This window comes from Microtus ochrogaster, chromosome 15, assembly GCF_000317375.1.
Source record: "Microtus ochrogaster isolate Prairie Vole_2 chromosome 15, MicOch1.0, whole genome shotgun sequence".
Taxonomy (NCBI): Eukaryota; Metazoa; Chordata; class Mammalia; order Rodentia; family Cricetidae; genus Microtus; species Microtus ochrogaster.
The window spans coordinates 41,216,324-41,224,172 of record NC_022017.1 but is presented as its reverse complement, the minus strand read 5'-3'; positions in this window follow the sequence as shown (position 1 = coordinate 41,224,172).

The following is a 7,849-nucleotide window of genomic DNA, read 5'->3' as shown; positions in this document are numbered from 1 at the left end:
GAAGAAGAAGAAGAAGAAGAAGAAGAAGAAGAAGAAGAAGAAGAAGAAGAAGAAGAAGAAGAAGAAGAAGAAGAAGAAGAAGCTAGAGCTAATAGGCCAAGGAGTGTTTCTTTTTTAATAATACAATTTTTGTGTGATTATATCAGGTTTGAGCTTCTGGGCAGCCGGAAAACAGACAAGCAGCCTCCCTACTACCTGTCAGGGTTATAGCCTAGCTCAAAGCTTCAGAAAACATAGGTTTGATTTTAATTAGCATAACTTTAGCTATTTCCTATTCAGGATTTGTCAGAAATAAAATTTTAGAGTTTTTGAATAATATAATATATTCATATACCATAATGCTACCATAGCTATTTAAGTTAGAATACAAATTTAGGAACAAAGCAGTTTTTCAAAAAAAAGTTTCCACTTATTTTTATTTTGGTTCTTTTGAGACAGGTTCTTATGTACCCCAGTTACCTTGAATTTATCACGTTTTTTTTGTCTTCCTTTACCTCAGAGGTGCTAGGGTTGTAGGCATGTGTCCTTGCATCTATCTATAAAGCTTTCAGTTGGCTTTCTTCCCCTAGTGTCCTAAGAATGTGCTTAGTCTGAGATTTGGACACTTTGGCACTGACTGTATAGTTAACTACCAGTTACAACTCTGTCAAACTAAAACATTCTTTCTCATACAGTTGACAAATATTCATTCTATGCTAATTAATAAAGCACCCAAGTAGTGTACCAAGCTCCAGTATGGTAATTGGAAAGAAAATGGCCCCTATAGGGAGTGACACAATTAGGAGGTGTGGCCTTGTTGGAGTAGGCATGGTCTTTTTGGAGGAAGTGTGTTATTGTGGGGGTGGGCTGTGAGGTCTTCTATGCTCAAGCTACAACCAGTGACACAGTGCACTTCCTATTGCTCACAGATCAAGATGTAGAACTCACAGCCATCTCTCCAGCACAGTGTCTGTCTGCATACCGCCACATTTACTGCCATGAAGATAATGGTGGACTCAACCTCTGAAACCATAAGGTGCCTTCAATTAAATGTTTTCCTTTACAAGAATTGCCATGTCATGGTATTTCTTCACAACAATAAAACTTTAACTAAGACAACCAAGGAACAGATGTTAAACAAAACAATCTCAAGACATACTCTAGGAAGCTCCCTCTCTCTTGAGGAGCCCAGATTTTAAATAGTGGCAACAAGGTAGGAGGAGGGTGATTGCTGGTAGTCAAAGCATGCAGCTGGAAACAGTTTACAAGGACCCATGCCTCAGTAAAAGGGTTCCAGGCACAGACCTCCACCTCATCTCAGTGCTCGGAGCTTCCTGTGGAAAGAGGCTACAATACACATCTCTTGTGAGTACCTTTCAGAGGAACTGGAGAGTGAAGAGAAGTAAGAAATTGAACTTGATGTCTATAGTAGTATTTGCCACAGGAATAAAAACAAAAATTGTAATCCAATGTGTGGTAACATTCCCCAGACAATGTTGGTGACAGGAACAGTGTTCTGCTTATTTTAAGGTCCAATGATAGAATACAAAACTTTCTGGATAAAGCTGAGGTTTCTGAGGGCTGTTTAGAGATAACCCAGATGGTCAGAGGTGGAGATTTGTTTTAGACTTTTACAGAGGGAGCACAGGTGAAGAGATTGAAATTAGAGAAAGCACAAAACCAAAAGCAGTGATGGAACCAACAGAGGTGCTCTGTGGGCAATCATAAACAAACTTTTCTTCTCAAAGGTAAAAACGAAGCCTCATGTATGTGCATGCGTGTGTGTGTGTGTGTGTGTGTGTGTGTGTGTGTGTGTGTGTGTTGTGAGCTTACAGATTTCAGTGTGTAAGACTCTTGGTGTCTTCTACTATCAAAGGTATTCTTTCACAATTTAACAAAGAAAGTGACTTATGGTTTTGACATGACAGTCATTATTAATTATTAATACCATATAAGTATTCCAGATTAAAGGCCAGGACAAATCGCTAGACCTCTTCTGCTCTTAGAATGTGCTTTAAAAAAAAAAGTCAGAACACTGAAGTAAATTATCTTAAATTAATAAAAACAGATGAAATTTCATTTGTTCATGAATAAACATTAGTTGATTTATTCCTTCAAAGATATTTCTTGAAGAAATAGTAAGTGGGGGAAGAGTGGAAAGAGAACACCTTGGAACACGTGCGACATGAAAGGAGAAGTGGAGTATTCAGAAGATAAAAGGTACCAATAGGAGCATGACAGGAAGGTGGGAGAAGACAGTGGTAGAGAGAGAGAGGTAGGTAAGAACAAAGTGTGCAAGGAAAGGTCTTGATGAAATGCACTAAGTTTTGACTTAAAAAATACTTGGAAAGGATTTACAGGCATCAAAATGCACAAAAATATATGTGGATAGAATAGTTGTTTAAGGGTTGTTATCCTAAATCTCATGTATAGTAAAATGCCCACGGTGCAATGTTTTTGTCTAATGGTGCCATTCCTCTAGCATCCTAGAGATTGTGTGGATCTCCTTCAATATACAAAAACATGGGTCCTGTAGTTGATCCTATTTCATAATGAGTTTGTTAAAAAGTCTGATTACTTTGAAAATAGATATATTTCTTGAGCAAGTAATATGCATTGAAGATACAATAGTTATCAGAAGTGGATTTTTATTTTTATAGAACCTTATGTCTGGCGGTAGATGATGGGGAGCTGACAGAAAGCAATTTGATTTCTAGGATGAAGGAGGCCTGTGAAGAAGAGACAAAGGCTACTTGGTTGGATTTGGTGATGTATTTGTGATGGTGTTCAGTGAATGCTTCCTGGGGGAAATCACATGCAATAAATTCCATCTTAGAAAAGTGAAAAGTCATCATCAAATGAAATCAGGTAAGAATAGAGATAAGGATCAGGGAGTTCCAGTTATCTTGAGTAACATGTATGAAAGCCCAGTAATCCGAGCATGCAGAGTTGAGGTGAGGCAATCCTAGACTGTCTGCAGGGAAAGTGAGGCAGTGAATAAATGGGGCTAGGCATAGGTTCTAAAGGTGAATGAGGTACAATTCCCATTTATCTGTAAATGGCCACCTTCTAATGCTGTACACCAGAAATTTAGAGTAAATCTAATCCACAGCTACTCTAAATTAACTGCTTCCACTTCCTGCTTTCTAACGTCAGAAGTCAGTAGTCTGCTTGCAGTTCCTAGGACCATGTGGCTATTTCCCGACAGGAAGCTGTGAGTGGGAGGGTTGACTATAACTTCTGGTCCTGTCTTGATTTTGCTGTGGTATTCCATGTGATGCCTACTGCATGATCCTGGGGTCCAGACTAATTCCCCAATGGAAGACAGGTTCTCAGTTAGCACATAGTTGTCGCAGTATAAAAGAGAAAGAAAATGTTCAAGATAACTTTCTGTGCTTCATTGAGATGTAGATGTTGTACAACTCAAAGCCCTGCTACAAATACAAACAGGAAACAGGGCTTTCAATTAATCATTTAAATACATAATCATTTTAAAATTACCTGCTCAGTATTTTGTGTTACAGCTATACAGGATGGATATGGATGCCTGCTCTGAGCTGAGCCATCTCGGGGGAGATGGAGGTATATTAGACTTGCTTCATGCCATGGAGTCAGGGAGGAAGAGATATATAAAATCTTGTGGGTATACATAGGAGGGCCATTTGGTTTTTATGTGACCTCTTTAGGGGTGCTCTCCCTAGAACCCTAGAGGTGAATAGAAGGTGGCAGAAACTGAACGAGATTCAGAAATGATGCCCATGAGAGATCCAGGTTGGAAAGATCAGAAAAAAATATTGCAGGCCTAGAAGGAACAGGTGTAATAATACAGGGGACTAACTCTGCAGGGCTGTTTCTTCATGAGTGTCAGGAAGCAAAACATGTTTTCTGTACAAGGATGAGATGAAATATAGAGTTATACTTTTTTGGAGGGTAGAGAATAGGGTACCATTCTAAACTATTTTGTCCCAGTGGATTTTTCAGTAAGACATCAGTTAGAGATAAAAAAAAAAATAAATGGAAGAAACTATAAAGTAAGCTGACAAGCAGAACCCACAGAAGCAATCTATTATTATTTTTTGGATCTGACTTGAGAGCCTACTGAATTTGAGGGTGGATCTTCATGGTTGCTCTAAGCAACCAAAGGTCTCTACTGGTCTCCGAGAACTACACGAAAGGAAAGGAATCAGGGAACAGGTCTGTGGTCATCCATCACATCTGTACCATGTTCCACATACTCAAGGTCCTAGAACCCTGAAGGAGTCATTAAGGGAATGAAGACAGAACAGACGCATAGACACACACACACAGAAAACTGGGCTTAGGTGTGCAGTGAGTACTCTAATGAGATCATACCAACTCTGAAACAATCTAGGACCTCAGCATATTTATTCTGCACATTCAATGGAAGGTTTAGCTATTCTCCGTAGGAGGTCTCTCTGGGCATGGAGTCTCAGGCTATAGGCATCCGGGGTGGGGAAACTTCTGCGTTTGGTTGCTAGCTTTTTTTTTTCTCACACTGCCAACATTTGCAATTGAACCAGAAGAAACATTTTCCAACCCTCTAAGACTTGTCTGTGGGGCAGGCTAGGCTTCTGCCACTTTCCCGTGGGTCCCAGGCCTTGGTCCTTGACACAGCCAAGTTCATGACAGCAATACACTCAGGACTTCATACACTCCATACAGTCAAGATTTTCCCCACTCCCCACACATCTGTGTGAAGTTCTGGATGCCAGAAATCTCATACGACCAATCTCATAAAGGTTTATGCTTGGATAAACCCGTGGGTTTTTAATGAGAAGAGAATCATAGGAGACAGAGTTTCTGTTCTCCGTGTGACTTTTCCAAGAGTAAGAACAGATGTTGATGACAGTTGTGGGGCACTATGTATGTAAAAGTTGTCCCGTTTTTTTCTTCTGAAATCTACCCTTTCTTATTCTATTATCAACAGGTAGCCCTGTACCCAAATGCTAATTTTTCTTAATTAAACATATGACGGTTTAAAAAATGACTTCTCTCTCTCCTCTAATGAGATGTTAGCGATTCTGCTCTCTGCTAATTACCATGTGTCTTCCTTCTGAAGGTTATATGTATTTATATATACACATGCAGAAATGTGTGAACATTTGTGTGTGCATACATTCACACACATGCATATTTGAAATGTTAATGACCTGCCTCTTGGGAGAGTGCATCATTGATAAAAATACTCTCACTTTGGATTGGGAGGTTTCCGAGATATCAATTTCCACAGCTTCTTCCATATTAGGCTGCTTTCATCTCAGAGGAAATAATTATACCCAGGCTTGGCTCTGTTCAATGGGGCATGACTACAGCAGAATGGATCTCTTCCTGAACAGAAAAAGAAAACTGAAAAGAAAAAAAAAATACAGCTTGACATACTAGACTCCAAATTATCTAAATCTATTTCCAAGAAAAAGCTCTGTGCCTTCGCGAAGATGATGACCTTTTAAAGAAAAATCCATTGGAAAAAAAAATCCATTTCCCATGCTGGAAGGTTAGGAGAATAAATTGCACTTGGAGAGGTGGGAAGCTCCTTTTGACATGCAATAAAGCAGGTGGCCTCATTTGAATTTTCCCATTAGGTCTCCTAGAGAGACCTGGGAAATATGTTGGTCTTGTTCATTGTAACTCAGCCTTGTCTCTCTGTCTATGGGGCTCATGGTTTGTCAGCAGTGGTAGAATTAGAGTCTGGCTTATTTTAAGCATCCAGCAGGAAGTTATTTGTTGCAGTATTCATATTTTTTAATCTGCAGTAAAATACTAAATAGGTTTGTTTTCTGCAGAATATCGGTACTCTGGCTTACTAGTGGGCTGATCTCTTCTTACTGCAGCCACTCTGTTCCTCATTGTACATTCCAGAAAAACCACATTTTATTTAGACGTTTAGAAGGTGTCAAAATCCATCCTAATCAGCTCCCTGTGCTGGAGCAGACTATGGAGAATTAGTTTTATTCTCTTGTATGTTTATTAAACCAATGGCTACTGAAAAACTGATGTGACACAACAGGTCTAGCCCTTCTCCATATAGCAGACAGTCAGGAAATAGAGAGACACGAAAAATACACGTAGGCAAAGCATGGGTTATTTGGCCAGTGAAGTGGTATGATTAATAAGGGTAATACACAATATAAAAGCATGTCACAGGGACACATACATATAAGTACCCAAGCAGGCTAATACTTTATGATGTTTTAAAACAGGTTTAAAAAAATGCCAGCTTTTATTTAGTGGAGGCTCAAATAAGCTAGTTGAAAAATATTCACCTCATTTTACCAAAAACAAACAAACAGAAAACTGCCAAGAAGACTTTGGAAAGATATGAAGGAAAGAAAGCAAGGGTTCATATTAATGCAGAAGGCATGGTGTGTGGTCCCACGGGTTACTTTTTTCCTTTCCCTTTTTTTTTTTTAAGAAGGAGGGAGACTCAGCAGTTTTACCAAGTGACAAAAACCTATATTAGTTACCTTCCATCTTTGCTTAAACAGGTGAGCCTGCTCTACCTCTGGAGTCTGCATGTATAATTTCTCCCTATGCCAAAGCTGGAAAGCCAATAAAATACTTCCAGTGTGGCTCACAATTCTCAGTTTCTTTTGCCTTTATCTTATTGGGACCATTGGGCATGCATGACTATTGGCTCCTTAAGATACTCCTTGGGACTCACAGAAGTAAACAGATGATGTATTTGGAAGGGCTGGAAGAAGAGGCACAAGGATTAAAGAAATGCAGTCTGTAACCTGCAAGGTCATCCCATTCACTGTGCAATTATAAATGCTCAGCTATCCAGCTGATGCAAGGGTCTTTTGTGGAAGGGACTTTGGGAATCTGAATTCGTGCCGTGTATCTTGCTCTGATAACGCTGTCTCCAGCAGCATAATTTACTCTCAAGTCTGACTACCCTAAAATGCCCCCACCTAAGTCCAGCCTACATATAAACCATCTTAGTCTTACTCTCTAATGTGTCATTGACAATAAGGATATGAGTATCTAAAGCTATTTGCAACAAACAGGTGAATTTGGTGCTCCTCTTTATGTGTATTCCTTCAATGCACATGATTCTGGTTCCTTTAAATTCTGTTCCTTGGGTACATGGTATGCTCTTACCCCCTTGGTAAGGGCACTCCTTATAGGAAAGGTCTATTTCATCTCCCTGTTTCTTGACTCAGGCTGGGGCTGATTAACAGTTGAAGGAAATATCAAGTAACTTATGCTAGTTGGCTCTTGTTAGTGCCTTCCAGGTACTAGGAGTCAGTAGGAATCCTTTGTGTGTATGTGTATACAGCAGTGGAGCCTGTGACAGTGGGGCTGGGTGTCACCCATAGTAGAGGGAGATGGGACCAGCAAAGCATAAGTGATATAACCGTGGAGTCTGCAGTAGCTTGCAACGCAGTCAGACTTGCAAGAAACTAATTTTTAATGGGGAAAAAATTGTATGCAGTGAGTCTAACCCATGACTTTACTTCACTTGACTGAGAGAGAATTGATAATCTCAACATTTCTGGCAGGTGCTTTCAGGTTTCCTGTGTTTTTTGTTCCATCACTTAAGTTTTCTATTGCAATTTTCCAAGCTAGGCAGTGTCTGAGGAGACACATTTTAAATGGTCCAAGACATTGATAGAAATATTTGTTCCTGTTTCACCCTGTGGGCTATTTGATTTCCAAGTCTCAACCTAATCACAACTACATCTGTAAAAAGCTGTACAGAACCATGGCGGGCTCAGAACAATGAGAAGCATTCGCTTCAGTGTGTGCTTAAAGGGGATGACCTACTTTTGTGAAATCGAGATTTACATGCTGCCAGTGTTGTTCTATTTCTCTCTTTCTCTCTCTGTGGGCATAGGATAAGTATGCA